The sequence below is a fragment of the Phyllobates terribilis genome, unplaced genomic scaffold (genome assembly GCF_046119375.1).
Source record: "Phyllobates terribilis strain yellow unplaced genomic scaffold, ASM4611937v1 Scaffold_1__5_contigs__length_1240528914, whole genome shotgun sequence".
Taxonomy (NCBI): domain Eukaryota; kingdom Metazoa; phylum Chordata; class Amphibia; order Anura; family Dendrobatidae; genus Phyllobates; species Phyllobates terribilis.
In genome coordinates this window covers 350,669,073-350,686,900 of record NW_027362761.1, presented here as the reverse complement: position 1 = coordinate 350,686,900, position 17,828 = coordinate 350,669,073, and the positions used below count along the sequence as shown (strand labels likewise).

At 44.0% G+C, this 17,828-nt stretch overlaps 1 protein-coding gene across 3 annotated transcripts in view; it reads right to left on the bottom strand.

Annotated features, from left to right (window-relative positions):
- The window catches only part of SCARB1 (scavenger receptor class B member 1), a 129,306-nt gene that overhangs the window by 96,732 nt on the left and 14,746 nt on the right, over window positions 1–17,828 (bottom strand). The gene's annotated exons all lie outside the window — the stretch shown is intronic.

Sequence of the window (17,828 nt, the reverse complement as noted above, 5' to 3'; positions counted from 1 at the left end):
AAAAATTGAAGGGGGTGTCAACACACATACAAGCGCAAATGTATGACTCTGCTTGCAGAGTGCACCAGTAATGACAACGGTTTATTGTGTTCCCAGCGAATGTTGTCCAGTCTTGTAATCAAGACAAGTGGTCACGATTCCCTGGTATTCCAGGCGGTCATATGGATTCTTGCAGTTACGTGCGGTCTCCATAGAAGTGATGCTAGAGACATGGGATAAGTCTAGCCGACCTATGACCACATGAATGCATAACACATACATAAAGTCATGTGACCACCTGCTCACACTGGGAAGAACATGGAACCGTGACGAGCGCGTGTGTCACACACTCACAATTGCGTGGGTAAAATTATATTATAAATATATATCACACTCATCCAAGTTACATTCATGTGCACGAGCCCTAAGAGCATTCTTTAGTATGGGAGGGGTGTTGCTGAAAATACTCTTGCCGGAACACTCAGGATAGCAAGAAGGTTGTCATCCACACACAGTCCTAAAGTTACAGTTAACTTATATGTAACAAACAGCAGTTACGTGGCTTCTCAGAAGCAAGTACTTTGCACGCTTGTGTGTTTTTTTGTTTATGTCCACACAATAATTTGTGGTTTTAAGCTATGAAGGCTAGTGGGTTTATGCAGAAAATGAAGTGTACACAACCATGCTCATAATAGTTTGCTCAACGAGTGGGATGGGGGGAGGGGGGGGGGGGGGGGAGGGGGAATCCACCCTAAAATTTTAAAATAACCAATTTAAATGAGGTTTAAGAAGGGTTAAAGTATAAAAAGTATTACGGAGTCTTTGCAACTGCCTTGCAAAAAGAGAAAAAAAAAAAAGCTATTTCCCATTAGTCACTTACTGCTGGAACTTCCACTGTTAGTCAGTCAGAATGGGGCACTTCTGTCCCCCATTTAATCTTAACACTGAAGAGAAACTGAATGAAGTGGCAGGTCACGTATTGGCCCAGTCACTCCAGTAGTTTAGGACACTGAAGAGAAAAGCATAGTGGAGTGCTAGGACATCTTAAATGAGCTTACTGGACAGCATACATACAAGTCAATGGGGCTATTCACACATTTCTTAACAGACATGCCCAATAAGAGAAATTTCAGTGCATGCTTTAATCTGGTTCATTTTTTTTTGGTGTGTAGGTCCAGACTCGCTCATATCTATGAGATAACACTCAGCCACGCTCTCAGTTTCAGACTGCATCAACTTGTTCACGCTTTCTGTGGATTGAAGGTGGGTCTCCAGACTTAAATTAAAAGCCCAAGTGATTGCAATTTGTACACAAACAAGTTAACGCCTACTTTTGCATCTGCAGACAAATTAAAATTTAGCAGACTACACACCGTTGTGTGATAATGGGTAGACTGTCAGCTTTTCTTGCCGTAGATATATGGAAGAAATCAGTGAACAAAACTTGTCAAGAATTAGGAGGCTTTATATTTAGAGGGGATGGATTTAGCAAAAACGTCACTTTAGGCTAGATTTGTCCTATAGGTCAGTAAACACTAAAGAGGAGTCAGCCTCTAATGATTAGTAGGGTCCCTCCAAAACCAGTCTTTTGACATACCTTTATACAAAGAAAAAGAAGTTACCATTACCAATGAGGTTTCTGTAAGTATCTGTCAAACCTATATTGTGTAAGCCTGTATATTGATTTTATAGATCTTACTACAAATTCCTTGAATTTCAAGCCTAAGATCAGTCTCTGTAACAGTGTGCACATACATATCTGTAATTACATCACTAGGCTGTACATGCTCTTTGCATAAGCCTCTGGCCATATGTTACAGTTTCCAACCTAGTGGACATAAATATTGTATAGACTTTGTAAATACTTTTCTTCTGGTAACTGTAGAGCTAAATACATGAAGTCTTTACAATGACTCATCAGCACTAGCTGGAAATGGGAGTACAGTTGAAGAAAGCCTCATAACACATTAAGAGATAACGTAGCAATAAGGATAGATTAGGAAAAAAACAACAGTCATGTTTTCTATAAGAGCAGACCTTTATGCTGCTGAAACATGTGATGAGAAAAAAAAAAAAACACACACACACACACAAGCAGTTTTTCCAAACCATTGTAATAGTGGCAAGGTGAAGAACGCGTTCTGAAAAGATGCACGCAAAACAGCCTAATGTCCAATACAGCATACATGCTCGTATACCCAAGGATATATATTTTATATTAGTATAGAACAGTTCAAAAATTGTGACTGTCCTGCTGTTAGAAAACTACAACTTTCAAAGCAAGAACAGCCACATGCCACTATGGAATGATGGGGGTTGTAGTTTTGCAATAGTTGATGAGCCAAGAGTTGGCAAATACAACTATAGCCGCAATAAACACTGCTCAAAAAAAATAAAGAGAACACGCAAATAACACATCCTATATCTGAATGAATGAAATATTCTCATTGAATACTTTGTCCTGTACAGACAACAAAATCACACAAAAATAATCAATGGAAATCAAATTTATTAACCAATGGAGGCCTGGATTTGGAGTCCCCCCCAAAATTAATGTGGAAAAACACACTACAGGCTGATCCAACTTTGATGTAATGTCCTTAAAACAAGTCAAAATGAGGCTCCGTAATGTGTATGGCCTTCACGTGCCTGTATGACCTCCCTACAACGCCTGGGCATGCTCCTGATGAGGTTGCGGATGGTCTCCTGTGGGATCTCCTCCCAGACCAGGACTAAAGCATCAGCCAACTCCTGGACAGTCTGTGGTGCAACATGACGTTGGTGGATGGAGCGAGACATGATGTCCCAGATGTGCTCAATCGGATTCAGGTCTGGGGAACAGGCGGGCCAGTCCATAGCTTCAATGTCTTCATCTTGCAGGAACTGCTGACACACTCCAGCCACATGAGGTCTGGCATTGTCCTGCATTAGGAGGAACCCAGGGCCAACCGCACCAGTATATGGTCTCACAAGGGGTCTGAGGATCTCATCTCGGTACCTAATGGCAGTCAGGCTACCTCTGACGAGCACATGGAGGGCTGTGCGGCCCTCCAAAGAAATGCCTCCCCACACCACTACTGACCCACTGCCAAACCGGTCATGCTGAAGGATGTTGCAAGCAGCAGATCGCTCTCCACAGCGTCTCCAGTCTCTGTCACATGTGCTCAGTGTGAACCTGCTTTCATCTGTGAAGAGCACAGGGCACCAGTGGCGACTTTGCCAATCCTGGTGTTCTGTGGCAAATGGCAAGCGTCCTGCACGGTGTTGGGCTGTGAGCACAACCCCCATTTGTGGACGTCAGGCCCTCATACCACCCTCATGGAGTCGGTTTCTAACTGTTTGTTCAAACACATGCACATTTGTGGCCGGCTGGAGGTCATTTTGCGGGGCTCTGGCAGTGCTCCTCCTTGCACAAAGGCGGAGGTAGTGGTCCTGATGCTGGGTTGTTGCCCTCCTATGGCCCCCCTCCACGTCTCCTGGTGTACTGGCCTGTGTCATGGTAGCGCCTCCAGCCTCTGGACACTACGCTGACAGACACAGCAAACCTTCTTGCCACAGCTCGCATTGATGTGCCATCCTGGATGAGCTGCACTACCTGAGCAACTTCTGTGGGTTGTAGAGTCCGTCTCATGCTACCACGAGTGTGAAAGCACAACCAACATTCAAAAGTGACCAAATCATCAGCCAGAAAGCATTGGTACGGAGATGTGGTCTGTGGTCCCCACCTGCAGAACCACTCCTTTATTGAGGGTGTCTTGATAATTGCCAATAATTTCCATCTATTGACTATTCCATTTGCACAACAGCATGTGAAATTGATTGTCAATCAGTGTTGCTTCCTAAGTGGACAGTTTGATTCCACAGAAGTTTGATTTACTTGCAGTTATATTCTGTTTAAGGCTGCGTGCCCACTATGTTTTTCAAGCGTTTTGCCAGGAATTTCCACAGCGAAAACACTTAAAAAAAACAAAAACGCTTGGTAATACGTGCCCAATGATAATCCGCATGTGCTGTGCACATACTGCGGAAATTTCCGCTGCGGATCATCATTGCGGAAAGATACGCAGTATGTCCATTAATTTTGCGGACACGCAGCGTAATCGCCGCCATTGACTTGCATTGGACCGCGCAACATCCGCACATGCGGATATCACACGGTTCAATGTGTGGATGGTACCCGGGTTTGGAGAAGAGGAGACTCTCCTCCAGACCCAGGTACCATAGAACCTGTTAAAAAAAAGAATTTAAAATAAAAAAAAATAAAGATTATATTTACCTTCCGATGGCCCTCGGTGTCCTCAGCGATGCGTCCGGTCTGTTGTATGGGTCGCGGTGCTGTGAAGGAACTGCCATGACGTCATTTAGTCATGTGACAGGTCACGCAACCGCTGACGTCGGTGGTCGCATGACCTGTCACATGACGTCACCACAGGTCCTTAAACACCACCACGACCCATACAACAGACCAGACGTAGTGGAGAAAATACCGGGGGCCATCGGAAGGCAAGTATAATCTTTATTTTTTACCATTCTTATTCTTTTTTAACCATTACTTGGTCACACTATATAAATCCATGCCGGTTGCATGGATTTATATGGTGTGACCAAGTTGTCAAGCACTTTCCAAGTGATGCTAAAATCGCTTGAAAAAGTGCTCGATAACCCTCATGCAGAAATGCATGCAAAAACGCTTGACAAATGCTTCTACCTGGCAGGAAAAACGCATGTAAAATCCGCGTGAGTTCTTCCTGCCAGGGAAAAGCGGGAAAAATATGCAGCATTTCTGCATCGTGGGCACTTAGCCCAAGTGTTCCCTTTATTTTTTTGAGCAGTGTATTTCAATTGCACCCATACAGTAATAAATCATTGAAAATCTAGTAAGTAAAAACATGCCAGCAAGCTTTGAGGCATCCTGGGCAGTAGTAACATGCCTCTAACAGCCACTTCTAGTATGCATAGATAGCTACACCTACATTATATTCATGAGACACAATCATGTGTAAAAATCTTTTAATAGAGCCTTGACTATACGAGTCAGATTACAGGTCTACAGAAAAGGCAGTGACCGGGAAGTATAAGGATGTGATGCAAAATCTGACATTACTGTCATACACTGAACTTGCCTCTGGAGGGGCAGATACTGATGGCAGATCTCAAGGCCAATCATGCTTTGGGATTGTGTTGCAGCCAATGGCATGAGGAACATTTCATGGGTAGAGAGAAGAATGGATTCAATGAAATTTCAATAAATTCTTGATGCAAACATAGCATCATCTATAAAAATAGAAAGTTGAAAAGGGGATGGCTTCTACCAATACATAATGATCCTAAACACATGTCAAAATCCACAATACAGACTACCTTAAAAAGGTGCAAGCTCAAGGTTTAACAATGGCTCTCACAGTCCCCTGATCTGAAAATCATTAAAAATGTGCAGCTAGACCTCAAAATAGCAGCGCATGCAAGACGACCCAGGAATCTTACAGAACTGAAAGTTTTTCCAAAGAAGAACGGATGAAAATCCCTCAAACAAGAATTAAAAGACTCTTAGCTGCCAACAAAAAGTTTACAAGATGTGATACAAGGTACTAGCCATGCAGGGTGCATCCAAACCTTGGCATTGGCCCATTTTCCTTTTTGTAATTTTTAAAATGTAAAATATGAAAGTGTGTGTCACTTAGCTTTAGGCCGTTCAGAGATAGTTTCATCTTCAAAATTACTGTTACTGTGAACAGTTAAGCAAGTTGAACATACATACTTTGCGATTTATATACTTGCGGTCTCATGCTAATTAAATGTACCTGGCTTCTCTCAATACACTTCCATTGAGAGAAGCCGAGCACATCTAGACAGCACGTGAATTGCATACATGCGAACACCTGTTTGCTCTGGGGAATCCTGACAGCGTGCACACCACATACCGTCATAATTCGGCAACCTACAGTCACATAGAATGACTGCAGATAGGGTCACATGAAAGGCTTGGCACAAAGGTCCAGACAGGATCTTCAATCTTTGTCGAGATTGAACAGTGGAAGGAGTTTTCAGCTCCTAGTTACACGTTCTGTCAGTCCTTGCTAACAGCTGAATGGACTAGTTAGTCCAATCAGCTGACTCCTGCAACCGAGTCCTTACACTGTACTGGCACAGGGTGGCGTGGGGGTGGTTCTGGCGTCTTTCGACATTACGTCCAGTCTCTGCCAGACAGGAAAACTCTAGATGGAGTGTGACTAGCTCCTCCAGAATCCAGGAGAGAGCTGGTTACATCCCCAAATGTGGCATCTAGGCAACATGCTAACAGGGTATTACAAACGGTCACCATTCTGCAGCCTAGGTGCACACAGAATAGGAAAAAAACCTGGACAACGTCTTTAAAAAGGGGGTATTATATAGAAATTGATAGTTTTTCTGATTCGTCATGTCTTTCCTCATGTGCAAGCATTGCAGTACCTTAGGTATTCATAGTTACGACCCTGATATAGTAACAGTTAAATAGCTAGTTGCTAGTGGTCGTAACCATATATACAGTGAAGGAAATAATTATTTGATCCCTTGTTGTTTTTGTAAGTTTGCCCACTGACAAAGACATGAACAGTCTATAATTTTAAGGGTAGGTTAATTTTAACATGGAGATAGAAAATCACATTGTATAAATTAAATAAATTTATTTGCATTTTGCAGTGAGAAATAAGTATTTGATCCCTCTGGCAAACAACACTTAATACTTGGTGGCAAAACCCTTGTTGGCAAGCACAGCAGTCAGACGTTTTTTGTTGTAGTTGATGATGAGGGTTGCGCACATGTCAAGAGGAATTTTGGTCCACTCCTCTTTGCAGATCATCTAAATCATTCAGATTTTGAGGCTGTTGGTTGGCAACTCAGAGCGTCAACTCCCTCCATAAAAGTTTTCTATGGGATTAAGGTCTGGAGACCGGCTAGGCCACTCCATGACCTTACTGTGCTTCTTTTTGAGCCACTCCTTTGCTGCATGTTTTGGGTCATTGTCTTTCTGGAAGACTCAGCCACGTGACCTCACCATGGGAACATTCAGAAGAATGTTCCCATGGTGGCAAGTTCACCGGGGGATCAGCTGATGAACCCCAGTGACCTCCTGCAGCAGCATGTATTCTGTGTGTGATTTTACACCCCTGTCAGTATACACTGCGGTCTTCTACAGCAGTGACTGATTTCTGATGTCACTGCTGTAGAAGTGACCCAGATCACCATGGGACAAACGTTGGTACATGGACTACATAGTTGACTGAACATGTGAGGGATATGGTTGTTATATTTTGGTTTTTTTTCCACGAGATCGAGGGTTTTGGGGACTGAGGGGGTAATAAAAAAAAAATATAAAAATAAATATTGTAGAACCGCATGTTTATTTAATAAATAAAAACAAACCACACCTTTATTCTGGCTGTGTCTTTTATTGAAAAAGTGGCTACCATTTTATTATGCGGTTAGTACCTTCATTGCTAACCTGGGCTTCACGTCAGCTGCCAATACAATGCTGACGTGAACCCCATTTCTCCACTGCTACAGGGCAGTGGAAAGAGCGGAGGCTAAGCGCCAGATTTGGCACATCTTATGGATGCGCCATTTCTGGGACTGCTGAGGGTTGAGATTAACAGCCACGGAGGGGGGTTAGTAGCCAGGGAAGGGGCCATGGATATTAATTTCAGCCCACAGATGTCAGTTTTTTCTGGGGTCCCCCTGTAATCTAGCCAGTAAAGGCTAAACAAACAGCTGTGGGCTGATTAATAGCCAGGGAACTTTTTTTTTTTTTTTTTTTTTTTTTTAGGCTCTGTACCCACAATCCAGACATAGCAGCACTTTGGACACATTTTTGCTGCGTCCAAAACGCTGCATTCTATTGAACGCAGGTAAATCCGCATGTGTATACTGAACCATGTGGATTTACTGCATTCTATACATTCTCGGTCAAATTTCTGTTGCCGAGACTAGTGACTCTAAGAATTTGACGTGCTGCGGTCCTGAAAGATGCACCGCATGTCAGTGTCCACAAGTGATTCGTAGCCTCTGATGCACGCATAGTGGGATTCTAGAGATCCCATCCACTATGCTGCAACATCTAGACGCTGCGTGTTTACACAGCGACTCCTGACCGTGACCACGTACCCAAACTCACCCGCACCATGTCAATTTTTGTAGCGGACACGCTAGTCTCTGCCGCAGATTTTGACCAATTGAAGTGTCATTATATGTGGTGGATTTACATGTACCGACAAAAGTGTGGCATTAGAACACAGCATGTTGGATGCAACAAAAATATGCTGTGTCCAAAGCGCTGCTTTTTGCTGTTCGTGGGGACGTAGCAGCCAACAAAACAGCTGTGAGCCGTTAATAAAATGGCCAGGGACCATGTTTTCCTAATGGCACCTTCCTAGGCTAAAAATAGCAGCTCACAGCAGCCGCATAAATAACGTGAATAGAAATGCTAATGAAGATTGGGTGAATGGGACTAGCTGACACCTAGCACTTTTGTTTGGTTATGACAAGGTGTCAGACCTTTTCATGACCAAACCTAGTTAGAGTAAAGCATTAAACAAACACAGAGTAAACACTTTATTTGAAATACAGACATTTAATCATTTAAATTAAACAATATACTAACCCCAGTTCTGAAGGTAATCAAGGGTTTAAGCAATGTCCCACCATATAACTATTTAGCTCCAAAAAAGCATTTGATGTACAAAAAGGGGTCAAAAAACGCATGGAATTCCCAGTGTTTTTCCTGCCAAGGAGATGCAGAAACGCTCAGGAAATTTCTGCTTCAAAACCTGATAGCCTAACTGGAACAATGTGCGCACAAGCAGTAATACCTTGCCAATGCCCCTCCACTCTCGATCTGACGCTTCCCAGATCCCCTGTTTGCCTCTGTTTCTGCTCCAGAGATGATTTGTCAATGTGGACTACCGCAACCAATCACTGGCAGTACTGATGCAATACTTTCTGAAGCAGTGTTAATTAGCTGCAGCTTTTCCATAACAGGTCATCTTTAGAGCAGAATAACCAGAAGGGGAATTGAAGTTTCAGACTGGTAGCGTAGGGATTAGCTAAAGTATTATGTTTCAGAACTTTAAACTTTTTTTTTTTATTTTTTTTTTTAAACTGCTTAGATTGCGCAACATGTATGAACATGTTCAAAAGAAATTTGGATCACATCCTTTTATTTTAGTCACAACATAACTTCAATGGACATGGTTATACATTTTCACCATCCTTACCATCTACTTATCTGTCTGAAGTCCATGTGGGGGCTATACTACAGCAAGTCCATGTTTTAGCCTATGCTCTAGCCCATGATTTTATAAACACAGTCCAAACCCATTTATCTTTATAAAACCATGGATGAGAACAGGGGAGCTAGCCAATTTGAACAATAACCAGCATTCACAACTTCTTACAGAGAATTAAGCATGTGGTAGAGCTTATAATAAAAGAAAGTTCTAACAGCTTTAATAAAGTACATTTAAAGAAGTTGGCCACAACTTATGCCTCCAATGTATCCCCCCAGGGCCAATAAGTGTATTTGTAATTACCTTCTGTTGCAGGTTCCGCCTGTGAGCAGTGCCATCGCTGGCTGCTCACGGGCATCACGTGACCCCGCGCTGCAGTCACGACAAGTGAGGCGCGACTCAGCGCTGGGGTCCCCGTGATGGCTGCTGAGTTAATTGGTTCTGACAACAGGACGCCATCAACTACAAGATGTAGGTCATCCAATATGCCAGTTTACATTGTAGGATTACACAGGGGAGGGGGTGGGAATGACCCACAAAGAGAAAAAAAAACAAACACAAACACACACAAATATGCCAGCTTCGCAAGACCCACGAATCAAGAGGTATCTGGAAATACACTACATGTGGCCAAAAATGGATTCCTCGCTCACACATTTAGTTAGAAGTAACCACGTGAAGGAGCGGAGCTTCAATTAGTTAGAAAGGTTATTAGTGGCCATCAGCACTGAAAAGTCATATGGGATTCCCTCATTAACCCCTTAGTGACCAGGCCACATTTTCTCAAATATGACGGGTCACTATGTGGCAATAACGCAAGTGTTTCAGCACATCTCAGTGATGTTGAGACTTTCGTGACACACTGTACTTTATGACAATGGTACATTTGTCAGTGTGATTCTTTTCATTTATAAAAAGATCAGACCTTTGCCCAAAAAAAAATAAATTGTCTGGATTAATTTTAATCAAAGTTTAACAGTAACAGCATAAAAAAAAGTTAAACATTTACCTCTTGTCTGCTTTACATCAGCACTAAGTAGTTTTACCTTGTTCGGATGTTCAAAAAAAATTAACCAACTTTTTACCTATTCAGTTTGAAGTGACTTTAGGGGCCCTATATATTGGATAAAATCCCAAAAGTGATACAGTTTAAAAAACCACACCCCTTAACATATTCAAAGCTGCTTTTGGAGAATTAAGACAAAGTAGAATGAGACATGGAAAGTTTTATTGAACCAATAAAATTTTCGCCTATACGTTAAAAAGTATAACTCCGACATATATTGAACAGCCAACCAAATTGATATAATCCCTTTTCAGCCAGCGGTTAAGACGGTACTAGTAGCCTATATGCCATGTGGCTTTAGTTCTACCCACTACAGATCTGTATGTAGAAGAATGTTGAGCACCTGGTCAATAAAACATTAATGTACCAGGCTTTAAACTTCTGCAATTTGAAATCTCAATTAATTTAAAGTTTGAAGCATTACTTGAACCTTCCAGGGCTTTTGTATATTCTCTGTTTAGAGGATGGGCTCTATAGATTTATCAAATAGCCTCTTTTTGCTGGGCAATTTCTCTTTGCTTTACATTTTTACAGGGCAAAATTTGATTCTTACTTATACAGATTAACACTAGCCATTCAGATGCAGTTTCTATTACCCCACTGGTATGCATAGTGGGAGAGAATATAAACCAGCCTACTTCTTGAGTTGCAATATGATGCCCATAGCCACTGGCCAGTTATGACACCATGATTGGCACATCACACAGTGAGGGGCACAGGAGGTCTGCGGCCAGATACAGCAACTTCATTTTAGGTTATCGAACAACTTGCATGTTTTGTTTTTTTGTTTGTTTTTTTTTTAAAAGACAAACAAATTCCATTCGCTTCCACCAAATCCCAGACAGGAACCACCACACTTAAAGGAAAACAAACAGTACAATTAAAATCCATTCTATTTGATAAAAGGACACGTCAAATCTTCCTAAAGGGGGTTGTACTAATTTAGTGCTTCCCAAACTCCAGTCACCCCCCCCCCCCCAAATAGATCAGGTTTTCCCTTGCCTTGGTGATTTATCACCTGTCCAATGCATCAGAAATTTGCTACAGGTTCTTTCACCTGTGCAAAAATAAGGAAATTCTGAAAATATGGGTGGGGTGGGGGGGCGGGTGGGAGTTTGGAGGTTAACAGTGAGTACAGTTTCCAAACTAGTCAGTTTTTGGTATTTCTTCCAACAGCCATACATTTTATTTTTCCACCAATATAGCCAAATGATATGGAGGTTTTTTTTTTGGGGTTGTGTGTTGCAATTTCCCAAGATCCATAACACTTTCAATTTTGGGGATATAGGGCTGTGTGAGGGCTTATTTTTTGCGCATGGGGCAGACTGTTTTCCTGATACCATTTTGGGTTAGACAAGATGTTTTGATAGCAAAAAAAAAAAAAGCTATGTTGCTGGGGGCCAAAAAACTAATCCTGGCTTTCGAGTCCTCTATTTCTCTCATTATGCGTTTACCTCATTTGATAGATCAGACTACTAAGAACACTGCGATACCAAACGTGCATTTTTTTTTATTGATTTTATTTTCAATGGGGCAAAAGAGGGATGATTTGAAGGGGTTTAAAAACTTTTAGGCCGAGTTCATACGATGTGGTTTTTATGAGTTTCCGCGGCGGCTTTTCTGCCGCGGAAACACATCAAAACAGTTTGGTAATACTGTAGGTCTGCCATGTATAGCAATGATAATTTGCATGTGCTGTGCACATGTGGAGATTTCCACTACGGATCATTGCAGCACAAACAATTCAGGCACGATTTTGCGGCGAAATTGCGCCCACTGAATCGCAGCAAACCATCAGCTGATCGGTCAATTTTTTTTTCTGGGGTCCCCCTGTAATCTAGCCAGTAGAGGCTTAAAAAAAAAAAAAAAGAAGAAGCTGTGTGCTGATATTAATAGTCATGGTATATTGTTGGCTAATGGCCCCTTCCCCGGCTACAAATATCAGCCCCCAGCAGTCGGCTTTCCCTCTGCTGGTTATAAAAATGACATGGGAGCCCACCCCATTTTTTTTTTTATTTCATTTTATTTAATTTTTCATCTGTGCCCATAATTCAGACGTAGCAGCGCTTTGGATGCAAGTTTTCGCTGCGTCCAAAACGTTGCATTCTATTGAACGCAAGTAAATCCACATGTTTTCACTTAACCATGAGGATTTATCGCATTCAATACTTTCTAGTGGTCAAATTTCTGTTGGCGACTAACGACTCCACAAGAGAATTTGACATGCTGCGGGCCTGAAAGACACACCACAAGTCAGTGGGTGATTCGCAGCCTCTGACGCACGCATAGTGGACATGGAATTTCTAGAGATCCCATCCACTATAATGTAACATCTGGACGCTGTAAGTTTGACGCTATATAAACACGCAGCGTTAAACCTGTAGTGGCTCCTGACCGTGGCCCCATACTCAAACTCACAGCATGTCAATTTCTGTAGCGGACACACTAGTCTCCGCTGCAGATTTCGACAGATTGAAGTGTCATTATATGCGGTGGATTCACATCTACTGACAACAAAAGTGCACCATTAGAACACTGTTTTGGACGCAACATATGTTGTGTCCAAAGCGCTGCTGAGTGCAGATCTGGGGACGTAGCGGCTAACGAACCAGCGGTGAGATGTTAATTATGACCAGGGAAAATATGTTTGCCTAATGGCACATTCCCAGGCAAAAAAAAAAGCCACACAGCTCACAGCAGTCGCATAAATTACGTGAATAGAAATGCTAATGAAGATTGGGTGAATGGGACTAGCCGACACCCAGCTCTTTTGTTTGACACCTTGACATCACCAATCAGACCTTTTCATGACCAAAGTAAAGAAACACACACCCAGTGTAAAACACTTTATATGAAATACAACAGACTCATTCTTTAATCATGTAAATGAATCAATATACTCACCCCAGTTCTCAAGGTAATCCAAGGGCTTAAGCAATGTCCCACTAACTTTATTTAGCTTCAAAAATCATTCATTGATGCTAAAAAACGCATGAGTTTTTTTCTGCCAGGGAGAGGCAAAAACGCCCAGGAAATTTCTGCTTCAATTCCTGAACGTGTGCACATACTCTTACTGTATCACTTATGCTATAAATAGCAATGCATCAGCTAGTGAAAACAACGATCTCCTATGAACGCCAGCTAAATGCTGGCTTTAAATAGGAAAATCTTATTGAGCAGCATATGAATCAGCAGACCCCCGACTGTCATGACAACCCATCTGCGCCCCGCGATCATGTCAGGGGTGAGCCGATAGACACATAGAATGATGGCGTGTGTTAAATGCCAGAGACTGACACAGTGGCATTTACGTTAACAGCTCCACCGACGGCTGTTAAAGGGAATCTGTCACCATATTTGACCCAACTAAACTATTAATATGAGCATACAGGTTATAGACTGCTGAAAAAAGTCATCCGTGTGTCTCATATCAGATGCCTTTTAGTTGATCAATTATTATAGCGCCATTTATTCCATGGCGCTTTACATGTAAATATATAATTTTATCACTTTATATAAAGATCCTCCCCAGAGCATGGAAGAGGTTGTTGCCTGGAAGACAAGCTCTGGAGTTATTTTACATGAAGAGGGAGTTCGTGTGTGTGTTTTTTTTATTTATTTATTTATTTTTTATTTATTTATTTTTTTTTTAAGACGATTGTTCATTCTTCTTGTTGTGTTAGTTACATCTCACACTGGTAACTCTTATTTAAAATGAGCTCTGGAGGCAGGGTCCTCCCCATAGCCTAGAAGAGCTCATTTACATGTAAAAAACACACACACACACACACGTCTCTGGAATAAGACATCAGATTGCAGATATTTTATTCAGCTTCCTGTGACCTAAATGCCTATATGGATGGCTTAGGACTCCCTAACAGACTCCCTTTAAGGCACATGACTTATTAAATCAGCCATCATGTGCAGGGAAAGATCCAGGCTCAGCATGCAAGCCGGCAACCAAGTCAGGTACACGACTTATGACGTACATGTAAAGAGGACACAATAGTGTTTGCCTCTACAATGTGGAGATCACAGCAATCATAGTATTAGGCACAAAAGTTTTAGTTACTTACCGGCAACGGGATTTTTTGGAGCCCATGACAGCACAAGAGAGGTGATTCGCCCACCAAGGACAGGAAACCTACAGGCTTAAAAGGGCAGCACCTCTCTCTCGCCAGTCTGGTTTACAGAGCATGAGAGGACCGCCAAGGTTAGTACAACAACAATCCAATTCACAACAATGAGCTAATCCCAAAGAAAATTCCCTTTTGAGATATATTATATCTACAGGATTGCTCCCACAAAACGTGAAGGGAGGGAATATAAGGGTGCTGTCATGTGTGCCGAAAAATCCCATTACCGGTAAGTAGCTGTAGTGCCGGCGTCCCTGCCCTCTGCTAGGCAGGGACGCTGTTCCCCTCACCGCTCTGCTCCGTGCCCGGCGTCCCTCTCCCGCTCTGCTGGCAGCGCACGCTCCTTCCCGGCCACTGTGCTTAGGGCGCGCGCGCCCTCCCTCCTTCCCTCTTAAAGGGGCCGCGCGCGCCGTCCTAAGGAGTCCCCGGCCAATGGCCGGAGGACTTTACCATATATAAGGCACCTCCTCCAAAATGGAGGTGCCCGAGCAATGTTGTTGCACTGTTCACTACTCTGCTTCAGCCCTCAGGTCCCGTTGCCAGTTACCTGCCAGATTCCTGCCTGATTCTCTGCTACCTGCCTGCTAGTCTGAGGTCCGACGGTCTGCCTTCCAACTCCTGTCAGTCTGTCTATGGACCAGCTTGCCCGCTCACCTGGGAGCACACACCTGCTACCTGCCTGCTAGTCTACCTGGAGGCTCCGCCGTCACGTGCTGTGACCACCTGCCTGTCCAGTGACTCCTGCTCGCTCACCTGGGAGCGCTCATCTGCTGCCTGTCTGCTAGCCTACCTGGAGGCTCTGCCGTCACGTGCTGTGACCACCCGTTCATCCAGAGACTCTCGCCTGCTCACCTGGGAGCTCACGTCTATCATCAGCCGCCACAGGTCGTACCAACCCTTTACCTAGAGACTGCCCCGGTCACTTGCCATGACCATCTGCTCGTTCATTCAGAGACTGCCCCGGTCACTTGCCGTGACCATCTGCCCGTTCATTCAGAGACTGCCCCGGTCACTTGCCATGACCATCTGCCCGTTCATTCAGAGACTGCCCCGGTCACTTGCCGTGACCATCAGCCCGTTAATCCAGAGACTGCCCCGGTCACTTGCAGTGACCTCCAGCCCGTTCACTCAGAGACTGTCCCGGTCACTTGCCGTGACCTCCAGCCCGTTCACTCAGAGACTGTCCCGGTCACTTGCCGTGACCTCCAGCCCGTTCACTCAGAGACTGTCCCGGTCACTTGCCGTGACCTCCAGCCCGTTCACTCAGAGACTGTCCCGGTCACCTGCTGTGACCTCCTGCCAGTCTTCCCTGGTCGCCACTCGCTCCCTTACAAGGACTGCCCCCTTGTATAGTAGCTCAGAGGTTCCGCCTCCCAGACCCGTTACAGTAGCTAAGACTTTATTCTGTCACCCATGACAGCACCATGAGAGAATTAGAGAGGAAATTTCTAGGGAGGGACCACAGCGTGGAGCACCCTTCTCCCAAAGGAGAGATCGGTAGAGACACCCATATCTAACCTATAGTGCTTGTAGAAAGTAGAGGGAGAGGACCAGGTAGCAGCCTTACACATCTCCCCTATGGAGATGTCAGTCCTTTCTGGCCAGGAGGTCGCCACTGCCCGAGTAGAATGGGATCTCAGACCTTCAGGCACTTCCTCGCCAGTTGAAGAATAGGCAAGAGCGATGGCGTCTTAGTCATCTTGCAATAGTGGATTTAGAGGCCCTATAACCTTTTATAATCCCCTGGTAACATAGGAAAAGGGATCCCTCTTTCCTGCAAATTTCTGCGATTGCAAGATATTGGATAACGCATCTAACATCTAAAGTGTGTAATTTTTCTTCCTTCTGGTTTCTAGGGTTCGTACAGAAAGAGGGTAAAACTATTTCTTGGGCTATGAAAACAAGTTGACCCTTTAGGAAGATAGGATAAAGTCTTCAAACCCCACCCGGCCTTTAATATCTGAGTGAAGGGAGGGGCCATGGATAGTGCCAGGATATCGCCTACCCTTCTGGCTGAAGTTAATGCGAAAAGAAGTGAGGCTTTAAAAGGGAGATAAGTTTTAGGGATGCAGAGTCTAAAGGTTCAAAAGGTGGGTTGGTCAGTGCATTCAAGACCAAGTTCAAGTCCCAGGGTGCAAGCTTAGACTTTACAACAGGCCTCGATCTAAAAGAGGTCTTAATAAATCTTGAGATCCAGTAGTTTCCTGCCAGATCACAGGAAAACAAGACCTGAATCTTCAGTGTACTAGTAGCCAACACTAGTTCCAGGCCCTTTTGGAGGAACGTCAGGTTCTAGCATATATGTGTGGTAACCGGCTTCCTACTGCACAAAAGGGTTTCTATTAAATTGGATGAATACCCTTTCTTATCTAATAATGCCCTTTCAAATTCCACGCCATCAGATGTAGTCCCGGAGCTGGTGGGTGGACAATTGGCCCGAGAGAGGAAGTCCAGGAGTTCTGGCAGAATCCACGGGTCTGTCACCAACATTTCCCTCAGACATGCAAACCAGGGCCTCTTGGACCAGAAGGGTGCTATGAGCAATATTCGTGCTCTGTCTTTCCTTATTACCGCTGGAAGCCGGGATAATGGGGGGGGGGGGGCATAAAAGCCAGACTGAACGTCCATGGAATGAGGAGAGAGCCCACAGCCAGGGGATGTTCCCTAGGATTTAGGGAGCAGAATTCCTTTACTCTTAGATTTTGTTTGGTGGCAAATAGGTCCACCACTGGAAGACCCCACATCCCGGTCATCTGAGAGAAGAGTTGTTGATTTAGGACTCATTCTCCCTCCTTTAAAGTACTGTGGCTCAGGAAATCTGCCTAAAGCCCCCGTCACACTAAGCAAGATCGCTGCTGAGTCACAAGTTTTGTGACGCAACAGCGACCTCAGTAGCGATCTCGCTACGTTTGACACTTAGCAGGGACCAGGCCCTTGCTGTGAGATCGCTGGTCGTGTCGGAATGGTCTGGACATTTCTTTGATCGTTGAATCCCCGCTGGGTAGCATGCATCGGTGTGTTTGACACCTTACCAACGACCTCGTTGGCAACTCAGACACAGAAACACATAGGCGTGCATCGTTATACAGGTCACTACGGGTCGCCGCATCGTTGCTGCGTCGTTGGGAAGATCTGACTGTTTGACATCTCACAAGTGACCACATAGCGACGAAGCAACGATCCCCGACAGGTCGTATCGTTGTCAGGATCGCTGTAGCGTCACCTAGTGTGACGGGGCCTTTAGCGTTTTTGCTTCCTTTTATGTGAAAGGCAGTAAGGGAATGTAGATGTTTTTCTGCCTTTTGCAACAGCTTGTCGGCCACTTTCATTAGGGATTTTGATAGTGTACCCCCTTGGTGGTTTATATAAGCCACGGCTACACGG